General features: G+C 42.7%; 1 protein-coding gene across 2 annotated transcripts in view; it reads left to right on the top strand.

The window, feature by feature from the left end:
• RETREG1 (reticulophagy regulator 1) overlaps positions 1 to 18,094 on the top strand; it is a 136,520-nt gene that overhangs the window by 610 nt on the left and 117,816 nt on the right. The gene's annotated exons all lie outside the window — the stretch shown is intronic.

Raw genomic sequence — 18,094 nt, 5'->3', positions numbered from 1 at the left:
GCTTTCTGAAACTCACAGGTCTGGACCTGCTCGTCCAAGCGTGCTGGAGTAAATGTGCTTGAACTTTTACTCGTTCTCGCACCCCCAGCGGGCATATCTGGACCAGCTTAGGTACATGCTCAAGACTGAGCCGCCTTCATCAGCCACCTGAGATGGGCACCGAATGGCTTGTTTTTCCTTGCCCTAGAGGGTTGGGTCTACTGTCTTTGCTCCCTGATGAGAAGACAGGAGGCAAACAAACAGGTGGATTATGCACATAGCACCCCGCCCCCCAGATGTGCACAGGGTGGAAAACAGTCATGTGTTTAGGAGAAATACAGAGAGAATACACGGGAATGTTCTCTTAATAGCCCTGAGCAACAGGTTTGTCTTTCCAAAAAGCGCTCTTCCCTGGTAAAGACGAGGAAATGTCTGGCTCCTTCATTTGAAGGACGTGCCCTGTCATCTGTTACCAGTCTGAGGGCGGAGAAAAGTCTTCTTTGTTTGCTAAGTGTCCTCATAACAAACGTGACCCACACAACGCAGAAAAAGCAGGCTTCAGTAACACACCTTGTACAGGATGCGAATTTCTTTTTTTTTTTTAAATTTATTTATTTTTTTAATTTTATTTTGTCGATATACATTGTGGCTGATTATTGCTCCCCATCACCAAAACCTGGGGGGAGGGAGAAGGGAGGGAGGATGCGAATTTCTTAACCTTAAAGTTGGGAAATAAATATCCCAAACAGATAGCCTGTCATTTTCTAGGTTAACCTGAGCAATGTGAAGACTTTTTTGCAGATTGGTATTAGTCCTGGCTTTCTCTTAAAACAAACTGTATCTTTTCAAGGTCCCTAAATGCGAATTAACTTTACTTTGGGTCTCTTAGCTATCTGTGCTTCTAGAGTTTATTCCAAATCTCTTTATCCTATTATGAAGTTACATGAGCTCTCAAATAAGGAGGATATATTGTGTTGGTCTAGATTGGGCGACCGTCCAGTAGTCTTAGGGCTGGGTCTCACTAAAGTTTCGACATTCTTTTTAAGACATGTTTTTTGGAACATGTTTTAAAGTTCTTTTAAAAAACAGTTCAGTAGTCTTAGAGCTGAGTTTCTCTCATTTTACCAATGAGGGATATGTCTTTAAATTTTTCTTTCTTAATTTTACATTTTATTTATTTAAAAAAATTACTAATACAGTCTCACAGTTCAAAAGTTTAAAACAAAGAGGTAAACATTTTGAAAATATTTTTCCTGTGCCAGTCTCTGGCTACCCAGTTTCCTCCCAGAGGCAACCAAAGTTACTAGTTTCCTTTGTATCTTTCCAGATAGTTCATATTTCAGCAAATACACAATATTCTATGAAAACTGTGCAATACCATGAGTTATTCCTGTTCTTACTGTATTTTGGGGATCACTTCCTTATTCCTTTCAGCTGCATAGAATTCCGTTGTAAGTACATCTGAGATTATTTAACCTGTCTCCTAATAAGACACTAAGGTTGTTTCCAGGCTTTTGCTATTTCAGTGTTATAGCTAATGTCCTTATATGTACATCATTTTGCATATATGCTAGTATTTTGGGGTTTTTTTTTTTTTTTTTTTTTTTTAAAGATGACCGGTAAAGGGATCTTAACCCTTGGCTTGGTGTTGTCAGCACCATGCTCAGCCAGTGAGCGAACCGGTCATCCCTATATAGGATCTGAACCCATGGCCTTGGTGTTATCAGCACCGCACTCTCTCAAGTGAGCCAGGGGCCAGCCCTATGCTAGTATTTTTGTAAGATGAACTCCCAGAAGTGGAATTGCTGGGTTAGAGGGGATGTGCACTTGTAGTTTTGATGGATATCACCATATTGCACTTCCTTGGGATTCTACCAATTAATATTCCCACCAGTAATGTGTGTGACTACCTGTTTGTCTATGTCCTTGCCAAGAGTATTTTCTGAAACTTTTTCATCTTGCAAATCTGATAAGTGAAAAAGGGTATCCCAGTATGGTTTTAATTTACATTTCTCTGAGATTGAGCATTTTTTTCTTATGTTCAGAGCCACTATAATTATCTTTTCTCTGCATTGTATATTTATAAATAACCCTTTTCTATTTTTCCAATTGGATCATTGGCCTTTTTCTTATTAATTTGTAGGAACTCTTTTTATATTAGACTTTAGCCTCATTTCTGGAATATGAGTTGCAAAAATTTTTTCTGTGATGTATTTTTTAACAATACCTACTGAAAGGTATAGTTGGTATTATTCAGGAGTGATGTTTCATCTATTTTATTTATGACTCTGATGGAGAGGCAGATAATGGCCAGGCATTTTAGTTATAGCCTTCTCCTTTTCTATTTTATTTCTTTCCCTGTTTGCAGTATCTGCATTTTATGCTTATATTTTCTTTGACAGAATTATAATAGTACTGCTCTTTAAATTCTGCAATCCTTGTTGCTTTTGTGTTATAATCTATTGGGATTTATGACCTATTTATTAATTTCTTTAACATTTTGAAGTTTTTCCTCCTTTATTTGTTGCTTAGAGGTTAAAATAATTTTTTTTTCTTTTTTTATCTTAACATAATTGATATACATATTTGTGGGGTATAGAATTGAATTAAAATGCTTTTCAAGGATATTAAGTTTTCTTTAAATAGTGTACTTCTTCTCAAATGATCTTAAATTATGTGATGCCCTGATGTATTGTGTCCCAAGAACTCTAAAGCACTGTATTTTCTGAGAAAAACTAAAGGATCAATGTCAGAAATATGAGGAACCCAACTCTGTTTTAAGCAATAGTGGTGGTGTTTTCACTTTAATTACTATTATTTCATTTTTGTGGAAATTGACTTATTAAACATATTTTTTTTGAATGATTTAGTACCTGGTACTAGTAGTGGCTTTCAGGATTTTGAGTTCATCTCAAAAGCTTCAACATTTATCACTTGCTCATTAATTATCTGCAAGATTTTGGTGCTATGCACTCAAAGGACAGAAACTGAGACTTGGCCATATCAAATGGTATAACTCAAGGCTGCATGACGCAAGAGCAGTAGAAGAGTCAGGAAAGGAGACTTGTATTGATACACTTTTGGGGGAGCGGTCAGTGGCACTGTGGATGGAAGAGATTGTGGGGTCTTCGTGAAGAGATCATGCTTGAACCAGACCTTGATGGACAGGAATGATTTGGGTAGATCCAGTATATGGTGAATAGCATTCCAGCCCTAAGGAATAAAATGAACAAAAGAGCAGCATCTTGAAGGTGTGCTTAATATTTCAACCACAATGCAGGTGAATAGGTGTAATGGCAGCATGGATTGGTAGAGAAAAGTAGAGGGAGATAAGGGTGCCTAGGTGGTTTGGGGACACTTTCGGGCAACAGTGGTTGCCTCCAGTGCTGTGCTAAGTGTTTGGACTTGTTTTTTTCTATAGGCAAGAGGGACAAAAATGCCTTAGAAAAGTGTCCATAAATATTTTAATAGATAAGTAAATTGTGGTGCCATAGGGTACTACATGTCAATGAAAATGAGCCACAGCTATAGGCAACAATATGGAAGAATTTCACAAATGTAATTTTGGGTAAAAGATGCACAAAAGAATATATGCAGAATGATTTAGTTTAAAAAAATGTTTAGAATGTGCAAAACCAAACAGTATTGATTAGGGATACACACAGGAGATAAAACCACAAAGAAAATAAAAAATATCTTTGAGTCATACACACACATATGTATGCATTCTTATCTATGCTATATTTTATGAAAAATACTAAAATACAAAAACAGCTAAAAAAAAATGGTACTCACTCAGAGGAGTTTGATAAAATATAGACCACATATAGCGCTTGTCTCAAAAAGCAGGGTTTCCACAACTGAAACAGATTGGGCGACAGTCCAATAGTCTTGTGGTTGTCAGGGGCCTCAGACCATGTTATTTCTCTTATTTTACCAATGACTAACACGTTTTAAAAATTCTTTATTTTTATTTTAAATTTTATTTATTTAAAAAAATAACTAATATAGCCTCACAGTTCAAAAGTTTAAAAGTACAAAAGGGTATACATTTTGAAAATCTCTTTCCTGTGCCTGTCCCTGGCTACCCAGTTGCTTCCCAGAGGCAACCAATGTTACAATTTTAAGCACAACATGAAATAGAATGCACCCAATAAAATGAAAAATACTGCTTTATTTTTGTTTTTAAAGATCAAGTTTTTTGCACCTTACTGTCAATAAATTGCAAACACTCTAAATGTAGTCAAATGTATATACCTATGTAACTACAATGACAATCAAGGTCGAGAATATTCCATTACCCCAGAAGGTTTCTTTGAGTTCCTTTGCTGTTAGTGCCCACCCCTGGAGACTGATCTGCTTCCGTCACTATAGGTTAGATTTGTCTTTCCTAGAGTTTCATATAAATGATATCATACAGTATGATGTCTTTTGTGTCTGGCTTTGTTTAATCAACATAAAGTTTTGAGATTCATCTCTGTTTTGCATATCAGTTATTCCTTTTTATTGCTGAGGAGTATGCCACTTTGGGGATATATCACAATTTGTCCATTTGCTGGTTGATGTTCACTTGGGTAGTTTCCAGGTTTGACTATTGTGAATAAAGCTATTGGAAAAACTCAGACACAAATCTTTGTGTGACATGTCTGTTTTTGGTGAGGGAAGCTCTGATCTGTGTTTTTTGTGGCCCATGTGATGGTTGCCTTGGATAACAAGGGATGGAGCAAAATGCCCATCTTCTAAGTCTTCTTGTTGGCCATAGTACTGCAGTGTAATGATTACGACACAGACACTCTTTGGGGGCATATTGCCCCTGCAGCCTAGCAAGGCACTCTGATGTGATTTGGTTTTGAACCCATTGCTGGAGACCACGGCATACAGAAAAGTCTATGCATAGGCATTTTTTTTCTCAGATCACTTGCCATCGCATGGTGACATTACCTTCTATTTGTATATCTATTAAAACTGCAAGAAAGTGATTTGCCTGAGGTGACTACACAGGGACATACCTGGCAGGAGGCGACCTTGGACACTCTGACTTTCAAGGCATCTCAGGCTGGGCATTGTGCAGTCTGGAATGCCAGTGAGACCCACTGACAGTCTTTGGAGTACTGTTTTCTTTCTTTCTTTTTCTTTTTTTTTTTTAAAGATGACCGGTAAGGGGATCTTAACCCTTGGCTTGGTGTTGTCAGCACCACGCTCTCCCAAGTGAGCTAACTAGCCATCCCTGTAAAGGATCCGAACCCGTGGCCTTGGTGTTATCAGCACCACACTCTCCCAAGTGAGCCACAGGCTGGCCCCTGGAGCACTGTTTTCTAAAGTTGGTTTGGAAGGTTGCAGGGTCCGACCTCCCACTTGGCATCAAGTGTGCCTTGGCTGCCAGCATGGATGGACGGGTTCTTCCTGGTTGCGTTGGAGCAGTGCCCCTCAAGTGTGGTCCTGGACCGGCATCAACATCACTCAGGTACTTGTTAGAGATGCAAATTCATGGGCCCCACCCACAGCTACTGAACTGGAATCTCTGGAGGGGGGCCAAGACATCTGGGTTTTCTCCAGCCCTCCAAGTGATTTGATCCACGCTCAAATTTGAGAACCACTGCGTTTGAGCACTTTCTGGGGTTATGAGCTCTCTTCTCCATAAGGCAGCATTTCCATCGTTGGGCAACTCCTAACTAGTAGGCCAGTTAAGGCCACCTCTTGGTTATCTCTGCAGCTGTCTAGGATGCAGGCCCCTCCCCAGGACAATCTTTTGTCTGTTTCAAGATTCATCTGTTCTCGGTTTCCCTGAGTCTTCTTTTTCCCAGCTGGGAAATCTTGGGCTCCTTCCATGCACTGTTCTCTGTGGTTTGCAGCCTCTTTTGGACATGCTTCAGATTATCTGTGTTCTCCTTGCATGCAGCATTCCTGAGATGGACTGACCAGTGTGTCCTCTCTCCCCTCCTCCTGGACAGTGTCCTGCTAGTCACATAGCCTAAGATAGAATTTCTTTATTCCTGTTGACAGTAACTCCCTTTGGCAGCTACTACTATTGCTGAGTTTTATGTTCTCGTCAAACTATAACTAAGTATACATAACTATAATTTTTGTAGTTTGTCAAACTATAACTACATGTGTAACTATATATTTTTTATAGTTTGTCAAACTTTAACTACTAAGATTGTTATAAAGGATGTACATATTTAACGTCTCATTTAAATTTCACGGCAACCCAGTGAGGGGCATGTTGTCCCCATTTTACAAAAGAGGAAACTGAGGTCTATAGAAGTTAATTGACCAACCAAAAATGATGTTGAACTGTACTGTTTAATAGAATATTTGCAGCGATGGAAATGTTCTGCATTTCACCATCTGGAACAGTAGCCCGCAGCTTCTTGTGGCTGTTGAGCATATGAAACAGCTCGTGTGACTCAAGAAATGTATTTTTACTTTTATTTAATTTAAATATAAATTTAAATAGCTGCATGTAGCTTAATGGCTACCGTATTAGGCAACACAGTCCTATATAGTAGTCATGGGGCTGGGTCATGATGTCATGCCCATTTTCCATAAATGCAGTGTTTTTCTCCTCCATTGCTCTAAAGAGCAATAGGAGACAATTAGGGTTTACATTTTCTAATATTATAGAATTACATTTAATGATTCTAGCATAGAGTGAAAATAGTTCTGTTGGGAGAGGGTTGTCTCTACATTAATAGGAATCTTTTTAGTTAACCAGTCCAGTCCAAGTTCCTTGCCTTACTGCTATTCTGTCCAGCTAGTCAGCAGCCAGGGATGAGTGTCTGCTCCGTGCCCAACATGGTGCTGGGCCCAGAGGGTATACCAGAAGTCTGAGGTCTGAACTTGGCTTCGAGAGTTTACCCTCTGGTTTAGGAGACATGGCTGGTTCAATGAATTTAGTGAGACAGTACATCACAGTTCTTAATTGCATGACACAGTCTCGGGCCCTATAGTTCAGGAAAAGTGGGGTTCCGCGGATTTGGAATGGTTAATGAAAGCTCTGTGTGACGTCTAGCACAGGCCTAGAAGAAAGAGTATAATTTTAAAAGCAAGGTTAAATGGTAGTACTTTTCACATAGGACAAACCCAGGAATAAATGGGGGATGAGACTGGATGTTGTCAGAGTGGGGAGACTCACCTGACTCACACTGAGGCTATGTTTTGGGGAGCACAGAATTAATCTTGGATGTCTGGGCCAGCATAGGATCTGAAACGTAGATGCTGAAAAAGGGTTTGCTAAACTGAGCTGCATTGGAGAACATTCCCCTTGCCTGGATAGGGTGGGGCTAGTTTAAGAAGAGTCTCACAAAAGAAAGAGGACTCAGTTCATTGAAAATGGTTGTGGACATTTTTTGTATTCTGCATTCAGCAAATGTTTCTTGGGCAGTGACCTTGTGGCTTTAGGTGCAGCTGCTCTTTCGTGAGTTCTTGTGTAAGACTGTTCTCTCAGACTTGGTACCTCAGCACTAGGAAATGCTGGGTGAAGACCTAAGAAATGGGGCTGTTTTTACCAGATTAATGCTTATTCTTGAAGTTCATCAGATTTTCCTCTGTGCTGTAACACCTACAAAGCTCAGGGACAACTTTTAACTCATCTTTAGTGATTTTGTACTATTTTATGGTTATGCTATTTGGGTAGTAACTGTACCTCACCTTCATTTTTGTATTTTTTCTTTCTTTTTTTTTTTTTTTACCCTGTTGTGTCTGAATGTTTTTAAGCTGCCCGACTGATCTGAATGAGTACAAATAAGTGAGATATGTTATTACTAGCTGCTGGGAATGTAATGATGACTCAGACACATTCTGATCCCTGGTGAGAGAAACAGATTAGTAAGTAAATAATTCTAATACAGGTTGTGCTGTAAGTGCTAAACTGACACACAGGCCACGGAGAACCAGTAGGATTTCCTTAGGCAGTAAATGAGGGGTTATGGGGACTGGGGAGCAGACAGGATGGTCAGTATGTAAAAGCCAAAGAAGCTAATATATATATTGAGTAGCTATCACGAGAGTATGTCAGAAAATTTGTGGAAAAATGGAATTAAAAGATAATACAAATCTTTCCATGAACTATTTGAAGTACCCTTGTATGTTCTTGGTGCTTAGTTAATTCATGAGCATGGACACTCACTCACAGTAAATAAATTAATAATAATAATAAATAGTGAGAGCAGAGTGGAGGAATGGGTAGTTTTATGTGCTTGGGTGAATATCTAGAGGTGAGGTCAGAAGAGAAGACTGGGGCCAATTTGAGTACCTAATATATGCTGATGCTGTTTTAGGTGCTAGGAATATAACAGTGGAGAAAAAGATAAGATCCTTGTTCTTGATTATGTTTTGTAATGATGAATATGCTAATTTTCCTGATTTTATCATCCCGTATTGTACACAAGTATTGATAGTCAACTCTGTAACCCACAAGTATGTGTAATCAATGATGTTTCAATAATAATAATAATGATAAAAAAGAACCCTGTTCTCATGGAGCTTATATTCCATGGTGAAAGTGATAGAAAAAGACAAACAAATATACAGTGGACTTGGAGGAGCTACATGTTGTGAAGAAAAACTATAGCACAAAGGACACAGAGTGACAGGGAGGTGCTACTTCGCTGGACTGGCTGGTGCTGGCCTTTCAGGAAGTGACCTTGAGCAGACACCTGAAGAACAAGTCAGGGAATGATCTAAGCAGATAATTCTGGGGTGGAGTGTTCCAGTAAGAGGAAATGGCACAGGCAAAGGCCCTGGGGTGGGAGTGGGCTTGGGGTGTTTGTGGAACAGCAAGAGGGCCATGGTGGCTGGAGCTGGGTGAGCAAGGGAGAGACAGCGTTAGTGTAGTTTAGAACCTCATGCTACAACTCTGCCACATTTTGCTTGTTGACTTTCCATCAGCCCCTCAGGATGAATTAGGATAGCAAGAGCCTGGGCTGGGGACCAGTTAAGACACTGTTGTAGGATCATGTGGTGGTGTGGAAAGGCTGAAGTTAAGCAGTGGCAGTGGGGATGAGGAAGAGGAGATGGATTCAGGGGAGACTCTGGAAGAAAACTTTGGAGGGTTGAATGATTTGGTGGGGGGTAGAGGGGGAAGGGTCAAGCTATGAAGGTGAATGAGGAGTGGCTGTAACTGTCATTAACCAATATGAGGGTCACTGAGGTTGCAGCAGGTTGGGGCTCTGGGGGAGGAGGGTGATATGCCCAGTTTGGTGGGTGTTGACATCGATGTGTTCATAGCGCATCAAGTTAATTACCCACCTAAGTTACTACAGGGTTAGATGCATGGCCTGATGCTCAGTGTGCAGGGGGAGCTGCAGTACAGCACTGGGTGTGTTGGGGATTTGTTGTTGCAGCCTTGGGGGTGTGTCATTTCCCGGGGAGCATTTGTTGGGGAATATGAGAGAAGAACAGGGAGAGGGTGTTGAGGAGACAGACATTGCCAAGGTGGGTGACCAGAAGGAGCCTCTCATGAGGGAAACTGACAGCATCTGGGAGCCCCAGGACAGAGTTGTTCTGAAGTCGTTAGCTCTGGACTTGCAACTGCTCCTTATTGGCTTTAGTTGGAGCAGATTCTGTAGGGGTCTGGCAGAAACTTGGGAAATTTGGGAAAATCACACCGCAAGGGCAGGATTCTGTATCCCTTCCTCTGTGTCACTGTCTGCTCGCTGCAGCAGTGGCTCAGTGGAGGACAGGGCTGCCTCCTCCACATTCCCAGGCTCCTCTGTGACGTGGCGCTCAAGCTAGTTGCTGACTTGGCCAATGGAGTGAAGAAGTTCAGGAAATCCTTTCTCTGTGCCAGTGTCTGAAATATTTGTGTCTCTCCAAAATCTCCATATGTTGAGACCTCATTCCCAGTGCAGTAGTTTTAAGAGGTGGGGCCTTTAGGAGGTGATTAGGTCATGAGGGTGCAGCCTCATGAATGGGATTAGGACCCTTATAAAAGAGGCCTGAGGGAGCTTGTTCACCTCTTCCACCATGTGACGACACATTGAGAAGGTGCCACTCTCAGTGAAGCAGAGAGCAAGCTTTTCCCAGACACCAAATCTGTACGTACCTTGATCTTGTATTTTCCAGCCCCTAGAATTGTAAGGAATAAATTTGTGTTACTTATAAGCTACCAAATTTATGGTGTTTTTGTTATAGTAACCCAAAAGGATTAAAAGTCACTCTCTCTACTGCCCTGGCCTTCGTACCCAATGAAGTACCCTGTTTTGAATGTCAAGATGCATTGCAGCTGCGTTTCTGTTTGTGTTCCTCTGCAGAGTCCTAACCCCCCATGCTTGGGCCATTCTCCAGGTACACTGGAACCTGTGGGGCAGGGAGCAATGGAGAGGCAAGGTTGGTGACACAGAAGATGGGATAAATGACAATGTGACTCTGGGGGGAGACTTATACCTGAGAACAAGGGGGGAGATGGGTGCTCCTGTGGCTGAAGTGGCAGATTATGTGCTTACCCCATGGTGTCCGATTTCTATCTGAAGGGGGAAGATGACAGTCTACTGGAATTGAGGAGGTCGAGGCAGGACGAGGTGCTGGCAGAGACTGGCTATAGCATTAGTGGGGAAGGCTATCAGCAAAGCACAAATGATGGGGGGAAAACCACTAGATTACACTGCTTTCTTGGCTTTATTTATGTCTGGCCGTTCCTTCAGCGAATACATTTTGTATCAGGCTCCTGTCTGTTCATCTTTGTCTGCTTAGATGAAATCTTTTTCAAGGTGCATTTTTTAATGGTATAGTACTAAATTTAGCATTTGATCATACCTGTGCTGTATTAGTTTAACAGTAAATATCTTACGGGAAATTCCTGATTTGCTCAAGATAAAGTGAGCTTGTGATATTCATATATCATTATAGATGTGCTTTTAGAAGCAGGCAACTCAAGTATTTTCAAACATTTTGCAGAATGATTCAGTACAGTGATCTTTGTTCTCTGCCGATTTCGATTTCAGTTTATTTGGAAAGATTTTGTTTCAGATGACAACAGCTAACTGAAAACATGTTGGGTGAGATTTGGCCACCTCCATGCTCCTGATAGTAATCTTAGAACTGGGGGGAGAGCTCCATTCCCTGACAGGCAGTGGGCCCGGCCTGGACACTCTCTTCCTGGACACTGATGGCACCTTTCGCTTGAAAGATAAACTCAGGTGATGCAAGAGCTCCCTTAAGTTGTGGCCATGTGGGTTCACTGGGTTTCTAGATAAACCAATTTGGCTATTGTATAATGAGCCAGTCCTCTTTTGACAGGTTTTGTGGAAATTTCTGTGGCCTTGTATAATTTCACTTCTTGGTTTCTGCAGTCATCACTGATCACAGCAGTGACCATTTATCAAGCTTCTACTTTGCTGGGCACTTGGTGGAGTGTTTTAGTCTGTTTCTGTTGCTTATGACAGAATACCTGAAACTGCATAAGTTTGGAGGCTGGGAAGTCCAAGGTCCAGGGGGCGCATATGGTGAGGGCCTTCTTTCGCAGCAGCCAGAGTGTCACATGGCAAGAATGGGCTGAGCAAGAGAGAGGCTAACCTGCTCACTAACTGTCCTTATAATGCCATCACAACCATGCCCTTGACCACCCATTAAACCATCAACCCATTACTCCATGAATGGATCAATCCATTCACTAGGGCATGGTCTTTGGAATCTAATCATCTCTTAAAGGCCCCACCTTTCAATTACCATAATTACCATAATTTCCCACCCTCTTAACACTGTCACAATGGGAGTCAAGTTTCCAATACATGAAGTTTAGGGGGACACATTCAACCCATAGCTCAGAGTTATCTTATTTAATTCTCACACTACACAGCAAAGTATCATTGTCCCATTTGACACAGGGGTATGTTGGGGCTTAGGTCACTTAAGTAACTTGCCCCAAGATGACAGGATGTGGCTTCTTTATGTTTTCCCCCAGTAAACTGGACTGTGGTACAAGGGGCGGTTGCAGTGTACAATTAGGGCGTAATTCTGTATGACTTCTCTCTTGTGTCTCCTACAGGACAAAGTTAACTTACTACTCAAATTATCACATCAGCTTGCTCCCACATAGCTTGCTATCTCTATTGCTTTAGAGAAAGAAGTTAATTCGTTTTTTCCGAGTAAGATTTCGGCACCACCACGGCTTCGTCCCTCCACCGCTTCGCTACCTTTGTTTTCCGTTTCAGGCGTTAATTACAAAGACAGGGTGTGCATTTCTCTGAGTTGTCAAGCAGCCCAGTTTCATCGTATTTCAGTTCTCTTTTGTGTTTGTCGTTTTGACCTGGGGATGGCCCTTTGTCTATAGGTAAAATGTCCTGTGCACTCTCGCCTATTCCTAGATGATCATACTACTTTAGGGGTACAGTGGTGCATAGAAAGTGTGCAGTTGGGGTGCAGCCTGGGTGACCTGAGCATGTGGGGAAACGACATGTTGTCTTTAAGGGGCCCTCTGCTGCACTGCGGAGGACTTGGGCTGTCGGGCTGGTGTGCATGGTGCCTTTATTGAAGAGGATGTCGGGGAGCCCATATCAACTGACCCCTCTTCCCGCTCACTCACAAAGCCACCTTGCTGTTGCCAGTGTCCCTTGCCACTGAGCCCACTCCCTCCTGCCTCTGAGGCCCTGCCGTTTCCATCTTCTCATCAGGTCCCCAGACACCTTCTCAGTAAGGTCATCCAGGCCAGTCTGTCTAGGTCTTGCCTGTTAATTTCAATTTCAGATCTGCTTATGTTCTTCATGGAACTTGGTACAATTTGAAGGTATGTTGTTTATTTTTTCTGTGTATTTGTTTTCCAGCTCTTAGAAACTTATTAAAACTCTTCTCAGTACCACTTGGTTCAAAAAAAAAAAAAGATTAAAACTGCAATGACAGAATATGTAGTAAATGATATGGAGAATCCTGCACGTGAAAGTCAGTCTTTCTACTACACAAACACATCTTTTATATCAATTAATTCCACTTGACTTCTAATAAAAATGCAGCAATCTCTTGCCCCACCTCACCCAGTTTCCCAGTCTTTTTTCTCGGGACAACTATTGTTAATGTTATACTCTTAGCTCAATATAGACTTTTCTAAATAATATTCTTAAAATGCCGTTTCTTAATTTAGCAATCTAAGACGTTAATTTCTTCCTCGCACTCCAATTCACATCAACTCTTCCCATCCCTCTTCTACTGTAATTATATCACAGATTTTGGTTAAAACATTATGACTATGTAAATATTGTTCATACATGAGCTAAGTAGACTATCATGTTTACATTTCCTTTCTTGTATAACTTTATTTTGCTGTTACTCTTAGCAATTTTTCTATTTGATCTTTTTAACTCTCCAACATATCTGGAAAACTTTTTAATAAAGGTGAAACATATCAGGCGGACACATCGGTTTCTCTCTTCTTTCCCCTGGAGCCATTCCTCTCAGAGTCCTCATCCTCCTGTCCTGGTCTTGTCTGATGGTCCACATAGGAAATCGGTATCGTCATCCCGCTCCTTCTGTCCTGTGTTGGAGCCTCTGTTACTGGGCTGAAAACAGGGGTCAGGAAGAAGGCAGCATCCTGCAAAGGGAGGCCCCATTTGTCCTCCTTGAGAACATTCATGGTAGTTGATGGTTTTCTTACATTTGTTCTGTGTCCTTTATTTCTGTTTGCTTTTCCTCTGCTACAGAATACTTCCTTGGTGCACTCCTGTGTATTGGGAGAACACATTCTCCAGCTCTGAGAGAGTAAAAAGGAGTTACATGCTTTGAGAACTCATGTGCAGAAAGTATCTTTATCCCACCCTTGCCTTGGATTGCTAGTTTGGCCTGATTTAGAATTCTGGCCAGGGAATAATTTTCCCTTAGAACTTGAAGCACTGCCTCCCTACTCGCAGGCTTCCAGTGTTGCTTTTGAACACAAGGCGGAAGCTCTCCCAATGCCGATCTCATGCAGATGATCTGTTTTTTCCTCTCTGGAAGCTTCCAGCATCTTCTCTTTATCCTTGATATCATGATATTTTGTAATGATAGGTCTCCATTGGTCTTTTTTAAATTCATTGTTCCAGGTTTTATGAATCTTCTCATCTGGAAACTTATGTCCTTCAGTTCTGCAAAATTTTCTTACAGTATTTTTTTTTATAATTTTTTCCTCTCTTTTCTTTTCTCTCTGGAAATCTTATCAGTCAAGCATCAGACTCTTGGATCGCTCCTAATTTTCTCAGTTTTTGTTCTTATTTTCATCTCTGTTTTCTGTTCTCCTTTTGGAGGGACTCCTTTAACTTTCAGTCATTCTATTGACTTAAAATTTATGGCCTCATTTTTAGTAGTTTAAATTTTTTTTTTCCATTTTTGATTTTTCCTTTTATAATGCATCTTGTTTTGGTTCTTGGATTTTTCTCTTCCTTGAGAATATTCAGGATAATTATGCAAGATTTTCTTATGTTCGTTCGGAGTTCCTTACTTCCGTGTGTTCTGTGCTCTGTTAGATGTTGGAGGCTTTCCTTAAATAGCTAAATGGAGTGCTGTGTGTAGGGGTGAGGTGTAACCACTCCATGGGATTCATTGCAGGTCATCAGATGAGGCTCCACCCCATTGATGGAGGGTCTGCTTGCCCAGTGTCCGGGACATGTTGACATCTCCAGGATGTGGTGATGTCTCCAGTGGGGGTGGGGAGTAGAAGCCTGACCCTAGTGTGCTAGGAACTGATAGAGGGAGGTGGCGAAGGGGAGGGGGTTCCCATTCAGGATGCTAAAGTGGACAGTCCCCCGCTTTCAGTCTGGTTCCTCACCCCTGCTCTCTTCTGTGCTGGTACCCCCCAAAGCTGAAGTCTCTCTGCTTTAATTTCCTCAGGGAACAACCCACCATTTCTATCAGGGGTGGATGAAGAGTCCTCTCTCCTGACCCTGCAGGAGGCGGGTGGTGTTGAGATCTGAAGTTCTAACTGTGCATTGTACAGATTTTCACGCAATCCTCCTATTTCCAGACGTACCCTCAGCCCCTGCCTGCTCCCGATGCCTTCTGCTCCTGAGCTTGTCTGGGGTCTGCATGACAGGTGCGCCCGCTTTTGAACGGCATTCCCTTTGCATGCATGTAGGTGGTGGTATTCTTTACACTGCCGGTTCAGTTGTCACTCTTGAGCTTACTCTCTGTCTTCCAGAAATTTGTTGACATGTCTGTTGTGGACTCCTTTCCTGCTGTCTTTTTATCTCATGTGTGCGTACCTTCTTTATTATTTTACTTTTATTCTGGCATGGTTTGGGGAAGGAGAAGGAGAAAGATACGTGAGTTCAGTGTGCCCTGCCTCATCACAGGTCTGTCCCCTACCTGCTCAAATGCTGCCTGCAGGAGGGCAGGGACCAGTCTATTGCTTCAGCTGTGTATCTCCAGCACCATGGCACACAGCAGGTGCTCAATAGTTGAGTGGGTGAATCTGCAGTGACACTTCTAAGGTTTTCAATCCACTCTCTCACTGTTCCCATAATTAGAGGGGGAAGTAGGAATGCAAGTCCTCGGTTTATCTCTCTGGAGGAGGATAATTCTGCTCTTTTCCCATTTTCTTCCCCAAATACTAACTATGCAGTCATGAGAAGTCCTACCCAATCCAATTGCGGCACTTTGTAGATTTTAAATTAAAAATTGGCATCAGGGTAATTTATTGCTGAGTAATACATATCCAGATTTTGAAATTTTAACTAGGTAGAATATTCATGATAAGGTACATGTGGTTCTAACTAGTCTTATTAGCATAAGAATGGCATTTCATTACAGCATTTTATTTTGTGAAAATTTAAAAAAGAAACAAGCAGAGCGTGATTTGGTGAATGGGGGGGCCCTCAGCATCAAACTCTAAATCTAAGGTATCTTCAGGCCACCTGGATGTGACATTGACCTTTAACTGGCAGTGGGTCTGGGAGGACTCAGCAGTTGTCCACAGCTTCTAAAGGGCGGCAGGATAACTCTGGTTCCTTTTACAACATTTGATCCACCAACACCTGTGGGTCTTGGTGTTTAAAGTCTCTTGGGAGAGATGACAAGTACAGCAGCAGCTGGAGTTTCGTTTGAACATGGGTCACGTGGACCCAGGCTGGTAGTGTGGGAACAGAGGTCCTCTAAACACGGCGACCCCAGAGAGGCCACAAGTCTGCTGAGTTTTGAATGGTAGGTGGGGAGTGGTTTGGGCAAATAAAAGTGAGGAGGGACTTCCAGCTGAAGGAGTACCATGAAGGGTACAGGGGGGTGGCAGTGAATGACATGACCCCGGCTCATTTAGTTAGCAAATGCTTGCCAAGGACGTGTCAGGTAGAAGTCACTGCACTAGGCACTGGGGATGCTGTGTCTTCCTCCCTCGTAGAGCTCACGATCTGGGGAAGAAACTCAGGAAAAAGAATCTTTCTAATATGTCCTCATCAGTGCCATGCCAGGGGTATGTAGGAGGGACAGCCACAGTGGCTGGCAGTCACAAGAGACCTAGAAGACGTGATGTTTTAGCTGAGACCTAAAGGGTCAGTAGGAGTTGGCCGGGTTGCCAGGGCTTGCAAGGGAAAGAGTTTTCCAAGCCAAGGTAGCTTCACGTGCGAAGGTCCAGAGGAAGGGGCATGGACTGCGGAAGGAACAGCAAGAATGGCATGTGGTTGGGGTGGGGAGGCGGAAGGCTGGGGGATGGGTAAGGCAAGGAGGGAGATTAGGCACAGCAGGCTGGCCAGCCATGAAGGTTTCACGTGGCGTGAAGGGACTTGGGGTTTGTCCTAGGGGCAGCGAGAAGCAGCCCCTCCAGAGGCGTTCCTCGCCCCTGGAGCAAGGAGATCGTGTCTGCGAGTGGAGGAGGTGAGGCCAGAGAGGAGGCAGGCCCAGCCCTGCAAGGGCTTGGTGCCGGGTCCGAGGACTGGGGACTCTTTCAGGCCTGGGGCATTTTATAATGCCCTCTGGAGCAGATGTGATTGGTGCTGTCAGAGAAAGTGTTCAAGGGGCCTTCAGGAGGGGGGTGTGGAGTCTGGAGACCGTTTTGGAGGATGGAGAGTGGGGAGTGAAGAGGAAGTCTATAGGGATCTGTAGTGGATTGAATTATGTCCCCCCAAACTCATTGAAGCTTGAATTGTGTCCCACATGTTTTATGTATTAGAAACTTAGCCCCCACTGTGACTGTAAAGAGGGTGGGAAATCCTGTTATGGTAATTGAAAGGTGGAGCTTGAAGAGGTGATTGGATTGTAGGACCATACAGTAGTGAATGGATTAAAAAGGGTGGTCAGGGGCGTGGTTCTGAGGGCTTTAAAAGAAGAGGAGAGTCTGTCTCTGCTCTCTCTGCTTCCACCACCTTGCAATGTGAGACCCCTGGGTCACTGTCACCACCACCAGATGGACTTTGGACTTCCCAGCCTCAGAAACTATAAGCAATAAGTGTGGTTTTTCTTTATAAGTCATCCAGTCTCAGGTATTTTGTTATAAGCAACATAAGCAGACTAATACAGGATCCCTTGAGTTTTCTACAGGGACTCGCTGCTCAAGGTTGCCTGAGATCACCCCTGTGAATGAGGAGGCCACAGGGCGGCACAGGTTGCAAGTGCCCCTCTCCCTGGGAGGGGTCTGGAATGGCAGCCAATGTCCTGGCTCTGAGTGCCACCCTGAGAGAGACTCCAGGGCTCCCCGAGGGTACTCAGAGTCCAGAAGAGCAAGGGAACATGTTACGGCACACAGATTAGAGCTTATTAACACTCATGATACTTTTGGCTCTAATGATGAAGACATAGTGACAAACCACTGAATAATAATAGTTATAAATCATACTGATGTGTCGAGGGCTTATTCTGTACTAGGTGTTTTAGGCAGTTCCTCTGTATTATCTTGTACTCCTACATAGAACGGTGTATGAGGAGGTAGGTATCATTGCTAACATGCCCATTTTCAGATGACACTGAGGCCCAGAGAAGTTACGTGATGACTTGCCAAAGCCACAAGTGTGGCTCATGTGTGGTTGAGGCTAGCTTACACCTGGTGCCCTCGGCTCACTTTGTTCTTTTCCCATTAATCATAGTTTGCCAGCCTACCTGTTCAATATTCTTGCCATCTCACTTGGTGTAGTTGGTCCAACTATTGACTCAGATTTCTAGTCTTTAAATAAGCAGAGAATCAGCTAGATTTATTTTTGTTATTGTTTTTCATTCTATAGATCTTCAG

This window comes from Cynocephalus volans, chromosome 2, assembly GCF_027409185.1.
Source record: "Cynocephalus volans isolate mCynVol1 chromosome 2, mCynVol1.pri, whole genome shotgun sequence".
Classification (NCBI taxonomy): Eukaryota; Metazoa; Chordata; class Mammalia; order Dermoptera; family Cynocephalidae; genus Cynocephalus; species Cynocephalus volans.
Note: the sequence above shows the minus strand (reverse complement) of the source record. Positions and strands in the feature narration are given on the sequence as shown.